The sequence below is a fragment of the Notamacropus eugenii genome, chromosome 1 (assembly GCF_028372415.1).
Source record: "Notamacropus eugenii isolate mMacEug1 chromosome 1, mMacEug1.pri_v2, whole genome shotgun sequence".
In the NCBI taxonomy this organism is placed as follows: Eukaryota; Metazoa; Chordata; class Mammalia; order Diprotodontia; family Macropodidae; genus Notamacropus; species Notamacropus eugenii.
In genome coordinates this window covers 324,975,152-324,995,213 of record NC_092872.1, presented here as the reverse complement: position 1 = coordinate 324,995,213, position 20,062 = coordinate 324,975,152, and the positions used below count along the sequence as shown (strand labels likewise).

Sequence of the window (20,062 nt, the reverse complement as noted above, 5' to 3'; positions counted from 1 at the left end):
AAAACCTAAATTATTACCAAAAAAAAAAAAAATGCATAGGCAAAGAGAAGTAATCCAACCATAGAGAACTACTATGGGAATAGATAAGACTGGGATTCATCTTCAGAGGAGGATACTGAAGCAAATAAACCCTCTTCTACCTCAAAGAATAATGTCAAATGGTCACTTGCCCAAAAAAAATTCATTGAAGAACTTTAAAAAGACTTTAAAAATCAAATGAGAGAGATTGAGGAAAAAACTAAAAAGAAAAGTAAGAATAACAGAAGAAAAACAACAAGAGTATGAAAAGATAGTCAACCAATTAGAAAAGGAGATCCAGAATCTTAAGGAAGAAAATGACTCTTTGAAAATCAGAATTGGGGCAAGGGGAAGCCAACAAAGTTATAAGAGATGAAAAAAATTTAAAAACATAAAGAATGGATATATAAGGCCCTGCCCACCAACACAAGTCATGCAAGCCTAGGATCAGTAACCTTACATCTATCTCAGAACTTTTGCAGCCTAACCAGCTATCCCCTCAGCTACCCTCCAAAATGGCATCAACTGTCAAGGATCAGCTTATCTTGAATGTCCTAAAGGAGGACCAGGTTCCCCAGAACAAGATCATTGTTGTTGGGATTGGTGCAATTGGCATGGCATGTGCCATTAGTGTCTTAACAAAGGAATTAGCTGATGAACTTGCCCTAGTTGATGCAATAGAAGACAAACTAAAGGGAGAGATGATGGATCTGCAACATGGCAGCTTTTTCCTCAAAACGCCAAAGATTGTTTCTGGCAAAGACTACAGTGTGACTGCAAACTCAAAGCTGGTCATTGTTACAACTGGGGCACGTCAACAAGAGGGAGAAAGTCATCTTAATTTGGTGCAGCATAATGTGAATATCTTTAAATTCATCATTCCCAATATTGTAAAACACAACCCTAATTGCAAGCTGTTTATTGTTTCCAATCCAGTGGATACTTTGACATATGTGACCTGGAAGATAAGTGGTTTTCCTAAAAACCATGTTATTGGAAGTGGTTGCAATCTGGATTCTGCCTGTTTCTGTTACCTAATGGAGGAGAGACTTGGTGTCCATTCTTCAAGTTGTCATGGATGGGTCCTTGGGGAACATGGAGACTCTAGTGTTCCTGTGTGGAGTGGTGTGAATCTTGCCGGTATGTCTCTAAAGAACCTTCATTCTTCTTTGGGAACTGATGCTGTTGCAGAAAACTGGAAAGATGTTCATAAACAGGTGTCTGAAAGTGCTTATCAGGTAATCAAACTGAAGGGCTGCACTTCCTGGGCCATTGGCTTGTCTGTGGCAGATCTGGCAGAAAGCATTATGAAGAATCTTCGTAGAGTGCATCCAATTTCTACCATGATTAAGGGCCTGTATGGCATTAAAGAGGATGTCTTTCTTAGTGTCCCATGTGTCTTGGGACAGAATGGCATTTCAGATGTGGGAAATAGGAAAGGAGTCAGTAAAACCCAAGTCAACTGGGCATCTTTTGGCCATCCATGTTTGCCTTCCATTGGAGAGGAGAAGGAAGGGGAGGGGGAGGCAGACAGGAGAGGAGGAGGTGAGTTACCTAGCTAGCATTCAGCCAGCTTCATCTGCTCACAGGATTGAGTTCGTCTTTCGTTGCCAAAGAAGACCATGCCATCAGAGAAATGATGACATGACTTGCACTTGACTTTGTTTTGAGTGAGGGAGGGCTGTGCAGGTCACCAACCTCACTTCTCCTCCAGAGCCATCTGAATCCAGAGACCTGATATTCCTCAGGATGACTGGAGATGACTCAGGATTCACTGGGAACCTTGGTCCCTAATGGATAAGGCATCTGACTTCGGATCAGAAGACTGAAGGTTTGAATCCCTTCTTAGTTGGTTTTCACTGCTAAGTTTTACAGAAATATTATAGTTAAATCCTGAAACCCCCAGATCAAGGACAAAATACTATGAGCTAAAAGAAGAAAACAATTTACATAGGATGGTACCTCAACTAGAATCACACAAGACCTAGCATTGGCAGCACTAAAAGATCACAGTTCTTGGGAACACTATATATCTAAGAGCAAAAGAACTGGGCCTCTGGCTCAAAATATCATATGCAACAAAGTTAAACATAAATTTGGAAAACTCAACAGTAGCCACTGGATTGGAAAAGATTAGTTTACACTCCAATCCTGAAGAAAGACAAAAATAAGGAATGTTCAAATTACCAAATCACTGAAATCATTTCACATACCACAAGGTTACGCTTAAGATTCTAAAGCCACACTACAGTAATATGTGAAGCAAGACTTACCAAAAAAGCTAGAGGAACTCCAGGATTGTATGTAGATCAAGAAGCAACAGTTAGAAGCAAACATAGAACTGAGTGATTTAAGACTGGAAAAGGAGAATGACAAGGGTGTATATTGTCACCTCATTTAACTTATATGCAGAGTAAAGCATGCAAAATGCCAGGATGAATGAATCAGAAGTCAAAACTAAAGTTGCTAGGAGAAATATCAGCAACCTCAAATTTACAGACAAGATCACTCTAATGGCTGAAAGTGAAGAATTAAGCAACTTTTAGAGGATGATGAAAGAGGAGAGTGTAAAGGCTGGCTTGAGGTTTAACATTAAATAATTAAATCCTGGCAAAGGGTCCTACTACTTCCAGGCAAATAGAGGGAGAAGAAATGGAATCAGTTACAGAGTTTATGTGCTCAGGCTTAAAGATCACTGCAGATGGCAACTGCATGAAATTTAAAAACACTTGCTTCTTGGAAGGAAAGCCATGACAAATCTAGACAGCATACTAAAAAGCAGAGATATCACCATGCCAACAAAGATGCACATAGTTAAAATTATGGTTTTTCCAGTACCAATGATAGCTGTGAGAGTTTGACTGTACAGAAACTTAAGTGGCAAAAAAAATCAACATTTTCAAATTGTGATGCTGGAGAAGATTTTTAAGAGTTCTTTGGACAGCAATGATATCAAATCAATCAATACTTAAAGAAATTAATTCAGACTATTCACTGGAAAATCAAATACTGAAAGTAAAGCTTAAATACTTTGTCCACATGATGAGAAGACAGGACTCATTAGAAAAGACCTTGATATTGGGAAAGATTGAAGGCAAAAGAACAAGGGACAGCAGAGATTGAAATGAATAAAAAGTGTCATGTAAACAATGAAGATGAACTTAGATTTCGAGAGAGAGTGGAAGGGCCTGGTATATATGGTCCATGGGGTCACAAAGAATTGGACAAGACGGAACAACTGAACAATAACAAAAATTTATCCTGTACAAAGCTTGTTTGTATGTAGTTGTTTGTGTATTGTCTCCCCCATTAGACGGTAAGCTCCTTCAGATAAGGAACTCTTACCTTTTATGTATCCTTAGCACTTAGCAAATGCCTGACACATTAATAGGTACTTAAACATTTACTGACTGACTAACAGACTGAATGAACAATCCAACAAAGAGAGAAGTGCAGAATGGATTTTTAAAAAAAGCTAAAACCCCAAATCAAATGCTTACAAGAAACATAAAAAGCAAAGACACAAATAGAATGATCAGTGTAGGAAATTTTCAGATAAGAAAACTCCCTTTCCCCAGTGGATGTCAGCACCTTCACTGTAACTTACAGACTTAGTCAGCACTGAAAGGTAAAGTGATTTTTCCACAGTCAAACAGCCAGTGTGTGTCAGAGAATAGACTTGAACTCAGGTCTTCTTATTTCCAAGACTGGTTCTTTAGGCAATATGTCATCCTACCTTTCTATCAAAAAAAAAGGAAAATTTATTCTATCAGTAGAGATAAACAAAGAATTTAAATTATGTTTAAAGAAAACAGCAAAACAATATTAATATTGAATATATATGCATCAAATGGTATGGTCATGGATAGTCATAAAGTGAAAATTAACTGAATTATAAAGAGCCACCACAAATGTCTTTAGAAATTTAAAGGGTTTCGCAGGGAAGAGGAATTGTAGTTGTTCTTCTTGGCCCCAGACCTCAAGTTGTTTCATCTCCGCTGGTAGTGTGGTTGCTGATAACCTCCAATGGGAAAACAAACATTTTAGAATCATAACAGATAGCTTACAGAATTCTATAGGTGACTGGAATAGTTCCCTCAGTTTCCATATCTCTCTATATAGAGAAGTGTGAGAATTCTCAAAGAAAATCAGTGTCCTTTTTTGTTTCCATGGCAAACTGCCTGCTAGCTATTTCTGTTAGCTACCACTGGCTCCCAGGCATGTAGCATCTAAGCCACTACTTTAAAATCACTATGCTTCCTTCTCATACAGTTCCATGTGCTATATCAAATGTAGTCATACACACACACACACACACACACACACACACACACACACACACACTTCTTGATATCTCCCCAAGTAGAAATACCCTTGATATGACTTTAAAATAATATCATGCAGCCTTGATTTCACATGGGAAGAATTCAAGCCTTCTCCCTATTTATAATTTAGGGATATTTCCAAGAGCTCTAACCAAGGAACAAGTAAGTTTATCTTTATTATATGTTTTAGTTTGATCTTCACCTTTGATCCCTACAAATAGTCTTCTAAGATTTCTTCACATTTAATATCAGCAAGTCAAGGCAGCCTTATCTCAGTTCATGTTACAGCTCTTCAGCCTGAGGTAACAAAATTCTCCAAGCACCTGTGAAGTAGTCCCAATCCCAGATCACCTTCTGCATTAGCCAAGTCTAAAATGGTAGAAAATGAAGCCTTGAATTGCTTTCAGTTCTGTTCTTTTCTTACCCAGATGCCTTGATGCTAGTTTGTGTTTGGCTGTAGGTAGAGGATCTCACTTAGAAGCTTAGAAAGAAGAGTTGGGGGGGGGGGGGCAGGAAGTGGGGAGGAGACCAGTATTGGGAGTGATGCAGATAAACTGGAACCTAAGAATTCCTCCCCAATCTAAGACTTTAGGGATAATTCCTTTTTAAAGTAATATCAACTTCTTTCTAGAGTCTAATGTGGTCTAGAGTACTCAGAGCAAATGTCAGGAATGTTTGTTACTAGAATATAGCCATAATAAAGACAGGAATGTGAACCTTCTAAAATATTATCTTCTTCACAGGACTTTTGCCCTGGCCTCTAGCTTCATTTAAATGCCAGTAAAAAGATCTTGGGAAAAGAGCAAGCCTCAATGCTCCAGCTTTCAAATACCTTTCTTCATGTGTTGAGAGAACTGGGTGGAATCACTGAAATGGGTTTTAGAGACATAGGCATGCAATATGGTATTTAACAAAAGTTATAGTAGCTCTGTAGTGTAAGAAGTGTGACATACATGTTCCTAGGCCATTATGTTATCTATATGTATGTTCTGCCCATTTATCCTCTAGTCACATGTGTTCTTTCCATTTATGTTTTCTGATCATTAATGTCCTTTCTTTGAGTGCTTTCCCTTAGTAGTGGCATGCTTACCAATAAGAAAGTATGTGTCAAAGTGGGGTGAGGGGGAGGAGGAGGAGGAATCTTTTCTTATCTCTTTTTTTCTATGATGCTTGATTAAACATCTTTTATTTTAAATTAATGAATATTTTGTGTGATAAAAGTAAACACTGATGGGAGTTTATAAGCTATGATTTGGATTATGCGTTGAACAAGAGAGTGCCTCAAACCTGTGATAGATCATACCGAATCTCTTGTGTGAGAAGGTACCCAGGTGCTATATATGGGATCATAGGAAGAATCTTTACAAGTCACATAGTCTGAATCCCTCATTGTGAGGTGCAAAAATAAGGCAGGATCTGATTCTAAATCCAGTGGGTTGTTGTTGTTTCTCCCCAATATAAATTATATATTCTCCCATATATATAATATATACATATATGTGTGTATGTGTGTATATGTATATACATATTTATGTAAGTATGTATGTATTATATAGAGAGAGACATAGCTTTTTGAAGAAGGTGGGATTTTAGCTAAGACTTCAGGGAAGCCACACTTCCATTGTTATTTCAAGAAATATTCATTTGGAAAGTTTTCAACGCAGCTTATTTTACCCAGTTTCTTAAAGCACATATCTATCTGTGATACCTGATAGGAAATTGCTAGGAGCTAATATTTACCTCCATTTTAGCCTCTAGAGCTACTTTTACTTTTTATGAAATAGTCACTGTTGATAGCAAAGTAAAAAGTTACCTTCCTAAAACAAAGCCCAAAACATTTCTTCTGCAAAGGAAAGAGAATTACTATTCTACTTTGTCATTCAGTATATACATATACACTTGGCCTCAAAATATTTCTTTCCCCTCCTCTCCAACTCTTTTGAGAGGTAGGGATCTATAGATATAGAACATTCCATGTAAGTGGTATACCTAATTTATTCATTTGTTCTTTGTCTCTTTTAGTAATGAAAGTGCTCAGAGATTTTTTTTTCCTTCAGAACAGCTTTAGCTGCATTCCCAAAGTTTTGGAATGTTGTCTCATTGATTTAATTCCTAAATGAAATTATCTGTTTCTTCTATGATCTGTTCTTTGACCCACAAATTTTTTTATATTTATTTATGGGATTTTTATACCTTAAATACATGGTCAATTTTTTGTAAAGGTGCCTTACACCACTGAGAATATGTATATTCCTTTCTGCTCCCATTCAGTAGATGCCAGACAGCTGTCATCTTTCTGAAAATATATTTAGTTCCTTAACTTTTTTCTTGTTTGCATTTTTGTTATATTTGTCTAGGTCTAAAAGGAACACATTAAGGTACTCAATTATTATAGTTTTATTGTCTTTCTTCCTAGTGTTCAATTATTTTCCTTTAAGTGCTTAGATGCTATATCTTTTTAGGCAAATGTATGAAATATTGATTATTTGTTCATTATCTTTGGTGTCTTTGAGCATAATATAATTAACTTGCTTGTTTTATTTATACTATTTTTTCTGTTACCTTGTTGATATTATTGCCACATCTGCTTTTCAAAATTTGCTTAAATTACAATAAATTTTGCCTTAAATTCTCACTTTGAGTCTGTGTGAGTTTTCTTGTCATGATTATGTTTCTTGTAAACAATTTATTGTTTATTTCTGCTTTCTAATTCACCCTGCTATTCTCCTCCATTTTATGAGTGAATTTATTTTATTCATATGCATTTGTGATTAATAATTGTGTTTTTCCTTCATCATGTCTTCTTTCTTTGCAATGAAGGAAGTGATGAAATAAAAGGAGCATGATCAAAACTCATTTTAAGGAATATGATTGCATTTCCTTGCCCTTCCTCTCTTCTACTCAAGATCCTGATAACTATTATTCTTTTTCTCTCCTTTTGAGATTTTTTTTACAGACTACTCTTTGAAGTTAAAGTTTATTTTGCTTTTAACTATTCCTTTTATCCTCCTTTCTGCTGGTTAAAAGTGATATGCCCAAGGTTTCATTTGTAGTAAGCAGTAGTCAAGATTAAACCCTACCTATTTCCCTGTTATATTTAATGTATTTTATCCAATATTTATTTTAACCCTAGTTTCTCCAAAGGCTTCCCTGATGAAACTTTCTCCTCCCATGAAATTCAATTGGCTCTAGATTCTTTAATGTAGCTTTTTGGCCTAGGGCCAATAAAAAGCCCCTCTAGACCTCTTAGATTTGGGGGGGTACCTTTGGTGGGTAAGGTGCTATACCCTGAAGACTGATTGACCAGAGGTATTTCTAGAGGGAGAAGAGTAGGGCTGCTCCCAGAGAAGTTAAGTGCCACTGTAACCTTATTTCACATCTTTGCTGTGTTCGGGGAAAATAAACTCCTTTGTTAAATAGTTCAGTGACTCACTAGTTCCTCATTTCATCCCAATATCACACTTGAACTAAGAATGTGCTGGCATTAGAGCCTGACCTGATGCACTTTCCTGATCCCTCTTAATGCTAGTGTCTTAGTTGATTATCTCCAATTTTTCATATGCACATGTGTGTGTTTTGTATGATTGTTATAAGTTGTCTCCATGATTAGATGGTGGGCTCCTTAAGAGCAGGGACTGACTGTCTTTTGCCTTTCTTTGTATCCCCAGTGCTAAGCATGAAGCCTTGCATATGGTAGACATAGTTAAGAATCCTAATAGACTCTTTTTTGTATGATATTTATTTATAAGGCTTCTCTTGAACAGTCTGTTACCCCATTCTCAATCTTTTCTCTGAGTACCGCCTATTACTGTAGTTCCTCCAATAACTGAAACCATTGCTGGTTTCAATCAGCATGGAAGCCTCATGCCCCCACAATCTCCAAAACAATCAAGCAATTTTCAAAAATGTCACCATTTCTACTTAAACAGCAAAATCAAACACTATAATTAAGACAGAAAATATTTTAAAAGTAACCTTAGTGGTTATCTTAAGCAATAGCAATTATGTCATACATTCTGTGAGTGACTTTTTCTTTCTAGGGGCAATAGGGAAACTTTTTCTCCAAAATGAATAAAACTGAAACTCCATTAGGCAGAGCTCCATCTTTGGAAACGTAAAAATCCTCAGCAAAGCATGTACTCCTCCCCCCAAAAAAATGTATGACAGAGAAAACTACAAATATTTTCTTGAAAAACTATTTTAAAAGTTAGGACTTACGAATGCCAATGTTCTAAAGACTTTTGACATATATGATTAAAAAGAATTTGTTCTTCAGTTGCTAGATGATTTAATCAAAAGAACCTTGTTTAAGGATCAGTTGACAGGCCCAGAAAACAACATAAGCTTTCTCCATCTCTCTCCTATTCCATAACTACCATATCAGGATGAAAAAGCATCCGGCTATTTAATGTCATTGTTTTCCTTACTGAGTTCAGTGTACTTCATCAAAACATATACTACCACATTTACAGCTCAGTACAGGCCTTTAAAAATGACCACATGGCATCATTCATTTATGATGATAATTACAATATAGCTTGTTTGTGACTCAGAGGTCATATAAATATCTCTCACCTCTATAGATACTACTTTAGGTGTACATAATAGCCAGAAGCACTGTGATTCCAGCCTTCTGTTAAGGAAGGTCATGGTTTCCAGAAATAACTAAACTGAGATTTTAGTTTCCAAAAGGAAGTTGCCTCTCTTTGCCTAGTGGGTTAGCAATCTCAATGATATCATGTGCCTGGTTGAATTAGAATATTTGTTTATTAATTGATAATGATGGGAACAGGGCATGTATCCTTAATGTCCCTCTTTAAATCTTCTCTGAGCATATCTGGAAACCTAGACAACAAAAGACTTTTTTTTAATTAGAAGCAAGAGAAAAATCAAGGAATATATAGAACCATTCCCCAAGTGAATGGGCGGAAAATAAACAGACAATCGAAAGATGATAAGATGGGTTTCCATACAGAAGCCCAAGTTAAGGGCTACTGTAACCTTTTTGAATAATCTTTCTCTGCTAGAGCTAAGTTTTTTCAACTGTTTAATGACTTATGTGTGCCTGATTTTGTCCCATCATCAAAACTGAACTAATAGAGTGCCAGCCTTCAGTAGGCTCTCCTTTAACAGGGGTGGTAACTCTGTGAGTGGTGAGGAGATATATAAAAGAAAATGAAGGTGGAAATGATAAGACTTGAAAATAGATGGAATATATGGAGTAAGTGACAGTAAGGGCGACTGCAAGATTTCAAACCTGAGTCATTAGAAGGATGGTGATACCTTTGACAGTATTAGGGAAGTTGGGAAGGGGTACATTTAAGGGCAATCATTTGAATATGTTGAGTTTGAGATGGCTGTGAGAATTCAATTTGAGAAGCAATTGGTGATTCAGGACTGGAGGCCAGGAGAGACACTGGGACCAAATATGTAGACCTGGCAATCATCTGCACAGAGATAGTAATTTTACCTATGGAGATGATGAGATCAACCAAGCCAAATAATGTATAACTACTGCTTTAACCTACTGGAAGGCTGATATTTAATTTCAGCAGAACATAAAGAAGTTTATAGACCTATTAGATAAACATTTTATATTCCACTTTAGTTTTGTACACCAAACTAAGCACTCCAAACTACAAGCTCTTCCTCTGTACTTTATGGCTTAACTGTTTGACAATCAAGCACTGTGCATCTATAGCTATCACCAGCCACACCCCTGCCACTTCACTTCTAGAAGTCCAGATATTGTTAATTCACAAAATCATCAATTCAGGAAAGGAATGCCAAGTGGACAAGGTCCAAAGGGGCTAAGGCGCAAGGTCAGCTGCTCCATATAAGACAGGGGGAAATATTATGGCCCATCCCCCTGTAACACTCCACAGGAGAATCAAAACAGAATACGTAGCACTTGCCATTCATGCAAAAACAGCCAAGAGAAACTGTATCTTATTTTAACAAATAGCTGCACTTTGTCATCTTGCTTCTGTCACAGAGTAGGGAAAATTTATAGGTCATCTCAGTATTGGCCATATCATTTTAAAATGCCGAGTCCTTTCAGTACTAGACCATCACATGGCTGAAAGCAATCAGAAATCTTATCATCCTCTCTGGCCAACTTTCTGATGATTAAACTTTCCAAACTTTTCTGGTTTTCTGGGGACAGTCTTTGGTCTAGTACTCTAAAGCTCTCCATCTTGGATCTTGACAGTGTCCTAAAGCAGTATAAACTACCAGAACCTAGGGTCATCTCCACCCTATGTTGTCATCAATTGGTTGAGGACTTCAGCAGAGGCATCTAAACACATGAATAGTTATCATAAAGATGACAGTAATGAGGTATCTTCTAATGCCAATAGAAATGGATTTAAAATGCACCATAAGAATGTTAGATTTGACACTCAATTCAACAAATATTTATTAAACACTCTGTATTACAGAGTATATAATCTAAGAAGTAAGAAGTAAGCAAGAATTACTTTACTTGATTGAGCATGTTAAACACTGGAGAAGTCAATAAGTAATAAATTTTGCAATTTTTAGAAGGTGCTAACATGAAGGAAAATAATTATCTTGGATGATTCAAATGCTTTATTGGAAGCAGAATGATGTATTATATAAACTTTTGTCTTCAAGTATGATTCTATGCATGTAGACGAGCAATTTTTCTACTCACAAGCAATTTTTCTACTTCACTCATGCAGAGCTAAGCTGCTAACCCTGAAAAATGATCTTGTAGCTTGACACTCTGTATTCATAGGTATGTTATTTTCTTAAATGTCATAACTGGTGCAATTTAATTATGACTCAGAGATCTTTTTAAAATAATGTGACGTAAGCTGGAGGGGAATCTTGTTAAACCCAGAGATACTGTAAACAAGAAATAGGGGGAAATGTTTTAACTATTCTTAAAACCAAAAGCTGGACTTACCTGCTCACCAATTTTGCATCTCTGCTCAGTACAGGTCCTTAAGAAAGAAGCTGCTTCCTTCCCTAACAAAAAAAAATAAACAAAATTAAAATATTCCTTAAGCTATTTATAGTATTTATGGTCCCAGGATATCACTTGGCTTCCCTACCACAAGCCCAACTATGTGTTACTATATGTTAAAAATGTGGAAAAAGTAATTATGGGATATGAGAGCCAGTGTCTTATAGGCATAACCTGCCAAACAGGGGAATGACAGGAAATGTGTGTTCCTTGGTGCTGCTCCTTCACTGCACAGGCTTCCAACTCCAGAAAAATAGGATCTATTCCAAAAAATGAAATTTGTTTAGTGATTCAAAAATATTCTTGCTTTGAATGCACAATAAATTGGTTCCCATTTCTTTATCCCTCAGTTACCAAAACTTTCCAGGCATTTGGGACATTCAGTTTATTCATGATAATTTAAGTGTCTGTTTGCCTTGGCTTTATTGGCACTAATCAGATTATAAATTGGAGACTGCATAAAGTTCCCCAAAGTACTACATACTCTAGATAACATCGTAAGACCTCTAAACATAATTCCTAGGACCCTGGTTGACTCTGCACATCCTAAATTCTTTCTTGAGCTTGTAAAACATTATCCCTCCTGTCACTACCCTTACCCCTCCACATGGTCCTCTGTGTCCATTCTGGACTTAACTCCTCCTCCATGCTGATCTCACTCTGCTCACCAAATCTCTCAATGTAAGGTAGAATCCAATCATTTGCTAGCTTCTAGAGGTCTTCCAAATGTTCTCAGCACTCTCAGCTTTATCCTGGGAAGATAAGATTTGCCATTATGAAGTTACTAATTTTCCTCCACCTGTTTCTTTTTCCTTTGCCCAAGAAACAGAGAGTAGAAGGGATAAGCATTTCACATCTTGAATATAAGGACATCAGAAGATCAACAGGGAAATAAATTCAGACCAAGAAAGGCCAGAATCCACAAAAGGTTTCAATTTGTAAAATATTTATTGAGAGAAATCACATTTTCTCTAGTGCTATTTCTCTCCAAATGGCCTATGTGGTCCCCAAGAAAGACATTTAGAAGATTCCTGTCATCTTTCAAAATCTTTCCTTTTGTGAATAAAACTGGAGCAGCTAGATGGCACAGTGGATAGAAAACTGCTCCTGCAGTAAGAAGAAACTAACTTCAAATCCTGCCTACCTGTGTGACCCTAGGCAAGTCACTTAACCCCAATTGCCTTCCCCACCAAAAAAAATTTTTTTTTAAGTAAATAAAGCTGAATTTTATTTCACTATCTGGCTTCCACCTATATACACAACTTAACGAGGAAGTAGTATCAATTTACTGATGAATAAAGACAGGTAACAGTGGAATCAGAGAGTTCTTCTCCAAATGTTTCCCCCATCTCCCCCAGAGGGAAAAAAAATTAAGCCTATATTTTAATTACAGTGAAGTTGACCCCAGGGTTGTGAGTAGAAGATAGCCATTTTTTAAAACATTCCCCAAATAATACTTCACTTACTGAATCTAATTAATATCTTTTGGTGACCAATGCTCTAAGAGCACAGAAAGAAATTTCATGTTATAAAAATATTTTGTCTTAGCTCTGATTTCACATACTGTACTTTTTGAAGTTGCTTTATTTCTATAAACAAAAGTTTTTATTTCAAAGCTTTATAAACCCCTATAAGCCTGTTTTAAAACTTTGCATCACAATACTCAGATAGAATTTAAGTTAATTCCTCTATAACCAAGACTTTAAAAATAAGAGACTACTTACAAGATGAAAATACAAGATGATAATTCTTTTCAATATACAGACAGAAGAACAAATCTGCTTCAGCCTTCGACATTCAGAGATTTGTCTGTAGCTTTGTGAGATGCTCTATTTTTTAACCTTCCATGATAGTCATAGACTTGTTTCTAATACCTTATGCCAGTTATTCTTTCCTGCTGCCTCCCTTTCATTTTTTGCTCACAGCAACTTTGCCACTGTAGTATCCACAGTGCCACCTGCTGGGTCCTTTGAACAGCTTATTTCCTCCCAGTTCCAACTTCCAACATCTGATTTGATTCTTCAATTAAGCCAATTAACTGTTGGGAAATGTACAGCAAATGGACCTTTATCGTCTCCTTTCTTACAGGAAATAGGGAGAGAATTATAGTGTAACAGCAACTCATGATTCCCTAGAAAAGTTCTAGATATTTTAAAATCATAATGCACCCCCACTCCTATTTGAAATTTATATGTAGGATTTGTAGAGTACCCCTATGTGATACCAAAATGTCCTAAGACTAGCAAAGTTGAAAATCCCCTGTTTTCTCTTTGGAAATTATATTATGCTGTCAGAATACTCACTTTCCTAGACAACGTACTTTAGCTGCTACCAAAGGAAATGGAAATGAAATTGAACCGTAACTGGGGAGCTGAATAAATTTTACCTCAATCCTTTAAGTCCTTAATGTTACAGACACTGGGTCAAATATTGCATACCTACACTTAAACAAATGATGAGCACTAAAATACTCTACCAGAGGGTAAATGCAAAATCTCCAGAGAGTGAACCTCTACCCAGGGCTCCAGATGTCAACAGTCTTCCATTTACATGGAAAGACAAGAGCTGATAACCTTAGAGCCCATATTCATTAGAATATGAACCAGGTCTTTCCTAACCCAAAAGGAAAGAACATACTGAGTATTAATTAGACTTTGCACATTTTTGCTTCAAAGAACTTTACTTCACAGTCCTTAACTAATCAAATCACTAGATAGTTGTCTGGAGTGGCTAAAGACCTCAGTCTCCATTTAGCAAGTAGGCAAACTGAAATGCCCTGAAGTTAAATTGCTTACTAAGGCAATTAGTGGAAAGTGGGATGTTTTATCATGGAAATCCCATTTTAGAAATCTAAAGGAATACCTGAAAAAAATATCCAAGTGTTTTAAATGGTGACTGCAAAGTGATTTTAAAGAAAAGAAAGCTCATCTTTGTTGAGCTTTCTATTAAAGCTCAATTTTAAAAATGCGGTTGAGAGATAGATGGATAACAAACACCAGACTTTTCTCTCGAGCTAGTAAATTCTTCCATTTTTGTTTTGCTTGCATTTTGGTCTCCCTCCTCCAAAAGCATAAACCAATCCCTGACATTTTCCTTTCTTTCCTACAAATTTTTTTTTTTATAGCTACATAATGTTTTCTGTTCTACTGGCACGGTTCCAATCAGTTCATCACCACCACAGTTAAAGTGATTTTCCATCTGAATACAACAGTGAAATGGAAATGGAAATGCTTTTTTCAAAATCAGATCCCTCAATGAGTATATTTTATAGTCATCACACACATTTACAGATCTTCACATATACAAGTTACTCTAGGAATTCTGAATCACAATCACAACATAAAAGGAATGCCAGATTTAAACATTTTTTAAAGAAGAACAAAAGTAAGAAAGACTGGTTTTATTCCTTTTCATGTTCAACGTATAGGTGATTTCTATAACCACTTAATACAAAGGGACAATAATTTATTCAACCTTGAAACAATGCTGTTGCAGGAAACATCATTTCTGCTAAAAAGGAAATATAATTTCTGCTAGGAAAGTTTCAAACCCCAATTACTTTTTCATTTAACTGACATAGGATTCACTTTTCAGATAAGAAATGCCTTAGTAACGGTATACTTAACACTCAACAGTTGGCTATTTGACCTGTTTTACTAATGGGTTTGGGAAAGAGGTTAATTAACAGGGAATAGCCATATTCTTAAGCTTGATTTTTTCCAACAGCCCTGCTCATAAAAGGAAAAATTGAGTATGTATTGAAGGAAGCAAGCAATTAAGTTGCACAAATAGCAAGCCCATTGAACTGCAGCTGACTTCTATCATGTCAAAGAACAACTAAACACAGAAGCAATAAAAAGATTGTTGCTGCGACCACCACTGAGAATTGACTGGCAATAAAGATGAATAACTTCCTACTTGAAGATTACTGATTAAAGCTCTTTAGAACTCTTTAGAAACCAAATGTTACAATAGGCATAAATGGAGCAAAATATTTGAATGCCTGTTTATAGTCAATTTTAAATGAAGGTTTATACAATCACGGTAAACTACTTAAAATAGCCTCTTAAATAGCTATTTCTTGAAAGCTCACTGTTCCTCAGTAGGGTTGGAAATATACTGAAGAATGGAAGTTGTTTGCCTTCCCCAGCCTTGACCCCAACTCTGAAGAGCTAGGTCCCTTGAAATCAAAACTCAGCAGCAGAATAAGCCAGACTCATTTGGATAGCTGTGGCTGCAGAGATTAGTGAAGATGGCTGCTTCTCCCACCTATTACATTAACTTTTAAAGTTTCTGTGTCACATTAATGTCCCTTTCTCCAATTCAACTCCCTCCCCAATACACACACACACACACACACACACACACACACACACTCCTACCTTAGGTTCCCAAAGGCAAGATTTTAACCTAGGCATAACACTCACAGTTTCAACAGTCATCAGGATAACTAAAATAAAACCAGAATAGATTGCACAAAGTTTTCCAAAAGAATCTACTAATAAATTATAAAATGTATGTGGAGAAGCTTGGAGAGAGTCTATCTTACTGATAGATCATAACAGTTGTTGGGCAGACCCTGGTCTAGTTACTGTGAGGCTTTATCAGAGAAATTAACAATAATGGCATAGTGGTTAGAAAACTGAACTCAAAGCCAGGAAAATCTGGATTTCAATCCTGCCTATGAAACATACTGACTGTGTTACATTGGGCAAGTTCCACTGCCTTTCAGTGCTCTAGAAAACTCTAGAGTTTAAGACTACAAACTTTAGAGAAGGGGCAAAGTTGCATCAATAGTTTCCTCAGCTGCAAAGTCCCTACTCCCAACTCTTACTCTTAACTTTAACTTAAACAATGGGCTAAAAGGCATTCCCAGCTATTTGATTCATGTTATTCCATTTCCCTACTGCCCTCACGTAAGCAATTATGGAGAATTGAAATGCTTGTTAAAAGTGAAACAAATTTTCTTCTTTTCTCCTTTCCCTACTTCCTGCTACTCCAACCTTTTTAAAAAATAGTCAGTGTAGTCATGGATTGAAAGGGTTCTCTTTTCTTCTGAGAATTTCCATTAGTTTATGGTTTTTTCTGCTTTAAGAAGAGATCATGGTTATGTAGTAGGAAGATTTCATTTTTCTTCCCTCATTCCATTTGTCTATCACTCACAAAACATAATTGGCTGACTTCTTAGAGGGAAGAATTAATTGGATTTTTCTACTACTTCAGTCTTCTCAAAATATCACAATACCTAATAATTCTGATCATACAGTAGGCATTTAATGAATATCTGTAGATGGTGAAGGAAAGAACTGGAATACTTAAAACACCAAAAAATGTCTGTGAGCCAACTCCTTTAATAATGCATTCAATCTCACTATCACCATTGTATCACAACAAAAAAAGAATCTACCTTTTTAAAGGTGACATTTCTAGGGTTCTCCTTTTTTCCGGTTTTTAAATAGATTTAACCATGGGACAGAAGTCAAGTTCTAAGGTCTTACTTCAATTCCGAATCTATATTCAAGTGATCTTACGATCCAAAACCTAAAACAACTTCACCAAGAAATGTTTTAAAAGCAGGCAAAGCTTTTATGGCCAAGATCTCATTAAACAGATTCACTTACTTGGGAACCCTTTGCCTCCTCTCCTATTGTACTTGAATGCCACACTATGCCACGGATTCTCCAAAATGACCAACTAATCATAACTCTGACAGGTCTTTACCTGTTAAGCTTCAAATATAGTTCAAAAACCAAGCTGTATTTCAATCTTCTGGTGACCAATCAGATAAATTGAAGGTTTTGGCCATGGCAACTCACAAAGACCATCTACTAAGGCATAGAAGGGTTGGGATTTGAATTGGTGGAGACCTAACAAAATTTAAGATCCTTGATGTAATGAAGTAAAGGATTCTAGGCAAGAAAAGAAGAGTATTAAAAATATCACCTCTATATTATTCAATTACCATTCTGTGTAACGTTTGTAATAAAAAAAATGTATAAGCCATTGAATAACTGAAGCCATAAATCAAGTAAGAGAGAATGAACATAAAACTTAACACTTTTACATAAATATCTTTTCATTTGCAATGAAAAATAGGATTTAAATTCCATAAGGGCCATCTTATCTAATATTTGTATCTCCCCAAGGGCCTACCAAAATCTTCTGCATATAGTAGGAACTACCTACTCCATCTCTCTGGAATGTTTCCAACACTTCCTGAGCCTTTTTCTTGAAAACTTCCTTAGTTTCTGAACTACTGTTTCTACATCAAGTATTTTCTAGCAATGTACCCAAAAACTAACAAGATGGAATATGCAATAACAAGGAAAGCATGCTGGCAGAGAAAAGCAATAGCATTTCAAAGAATGGAAAATCTGCTTCTGAACACTAGCTTACTAATACTGGATGCTATCAACAAACTTCAAAAGGAGACAATTTTTTTTCTCTAATCTCCTGTAGAAACAGAAAATAAAAGAGTAAGATAGTGAAGCCTAGGGTTTTCACTTTCACAATGAAAAGGAAGCAGCAAAGGTAGTGTGTATTTCAAGAATACTTACGTGGAATTACTGCTCATTTCTACCTGATATTATGCTTTAAAATAGTTTCTTAATGTGCACTAAACAGATGAGCCAAAGAATCTAGTTAGGCTCCAGTTCTGCTCTTTGAAAGGTCAGTCCTTTTCTAACTCAGAGACTTTGGATTATCCTATTCTCTAAAGAAATATAGAAGGGAAACCTGGGCCAAGAAATCTTTGTTGTTAGTTTAACAATCTGTAAATCACCAGAGCTACTACCTAGAAAAATTTCGAATAAAATTTGAAACATGTTCCTTTATATGAGTTGACTTGAGTGGAATAGGGTCAAAGTCAACTACTAGTCCAAATCCCTCTCTTTGTTTGTTTGTTTGTTTACAGAAGAGGACAATGAACTCCTTTTCTCTAAATCTGTCAAATCCTAAAATAAATCAAAGCCATGAGTTGAGGAATAAAGTGTCTTTAATTGAGATCACAAAGTAGCAAACCTGACACCCTGGGGGATATCCAGTTCCCAATCAAAGAGACCCACGAAAAAAATTTTTTATAGTTTTAGAAGGAGAAGTGAGAGGAGGAAATAATAGGAAATAGCAAGGCCTGGTCATGAGAGCCCATCTGCCCTCAACATTCAAGCAAGGAAAACCATTTCATTCTGGCTATTTTGCCCTTCATGCCATGATTCCCAATGGAAAGGGGCAATAAATTCCAAAGACAGCACACTTCCTCCTGCACCACAAAGATGCTCTCCTTAACCTATCACTATAAGGGAATTCATTTCCTCAGGCGGATTTGGAATACAGTCATTTTCATCATTAGGAGATTTACTTAGCCAAATGAAGGAAAGGATAATCAAGAAGTACATTCAACAAAGACAATGATTTTGCTGAGTTCATCTTCTCTATCCCTGTGTTACTCATGGTTGTCTACATCAGCACCAAGGTGAAGTTCCTCCAGTCTTTTGTACCCACGCAAACAGGAAACCACATCAATAGCCTGAGTCAATAAAGGATAATTTTAATTCCTTTTAGAGAAACTAGCCTAATCTGGGTGGGGCAGGCTTTAGGATATTTCTTTTTATCACTGGCACATTTACAGAGGGCACCAGCTGCTTTTGTTAAATCTGGAGTATAACATTAGATCGTATTGGTGGCATTGATAGTCAATCATTCAACAAATATTTAAGTACCTGTGTGTTGGGTAATGTGCTTGGCCAAGGGATATAAAGACAAAACTGAAACAGTCTCTCACTTTAAGGAGTTTACATTCTTTTGGTCCTGATAGAGCTGGCTATCTCCTGTTGGACATCACATGTGCTGTTACATATCCCAAGATCAAAACAAAAGAGATTTCATTGTTTAAGTCGCAATTTGACATATACATCTCATTATATCTTTTGTTTTGATATTAATAAATTACAACTAAGTAATTATCTTGTATTTATATCCATTATTTGTCACATAGACCTTTAATATCATTAGAAAAGAGTTGACTCCTGCATATTTGCTTCCTCAGGTGATCCTAAATTTTTGGTTTGGTCAATAGTAATTTTTCTCCCTTAGGTAAAAATCCATCTCTCAGATTCTTTAAGATTCAGATCAGGTGTCTCCTCTTCCTTTGAAGATCTCAATTCCTTCAGTTGTTAATGCTCAGATCACCTCATATTTCATTATCTGTGTACATTCCCCCAAGTCCCATAAACATACTCCATTGGATTATGAAGTTCTGTAGGGGCAGAAACTGTTTGACTGTTTTTGAATATTCCTAGGGCATAAAACAGTGCCTTGTGGGTAATTATTTATTAAATGTTCATTGTTATTATTCTTTTCTGTGGCTATCAACAACATTTTACAGAATTTGTGATAAATATTTCCTTTACAGCACTAAAACAAAGAAAGTAGTCAGTCTGTGGATGCATTATCCTTCATTTCCAGCAACAGTATTCCTGTAAAAGGGATTGAATGGCAATGCAAAAGGCCCTCCATACAAACATGAGGTCCTCCTGTCTACAATTCTGGAAAAGTAAAGTTTCTGGAAATCATATGGTACCTTTAGGAGACAGGCAGTGGCATTCTCCTTATTAGATTAAAATATAGTTATAAAATATAGCATCAAAAATTCAGTGATAAACATGATAGCATTACATAGGGTTAAGTGTTATTGTTCTACTTAAAAAACATCTAAGGAAGTGCATGATTT

The 20,062-nt window shown here is 36.2% G+C and overlaps 1 pseudogene; it reads left to right on the top strand.

Annotated features, from left to right (window-relative positions):
• The first annotated feature begins 510 nt into the window (after positions 1-510).
• On the top strand, positions 511-16,879 carry LOC140517416 (L-lactate dehydrogenase A chain pseudogene; annotated as a pseudogene).
• Positions 16,880-20,062: the final 3,183 nt, after the last annotated feature.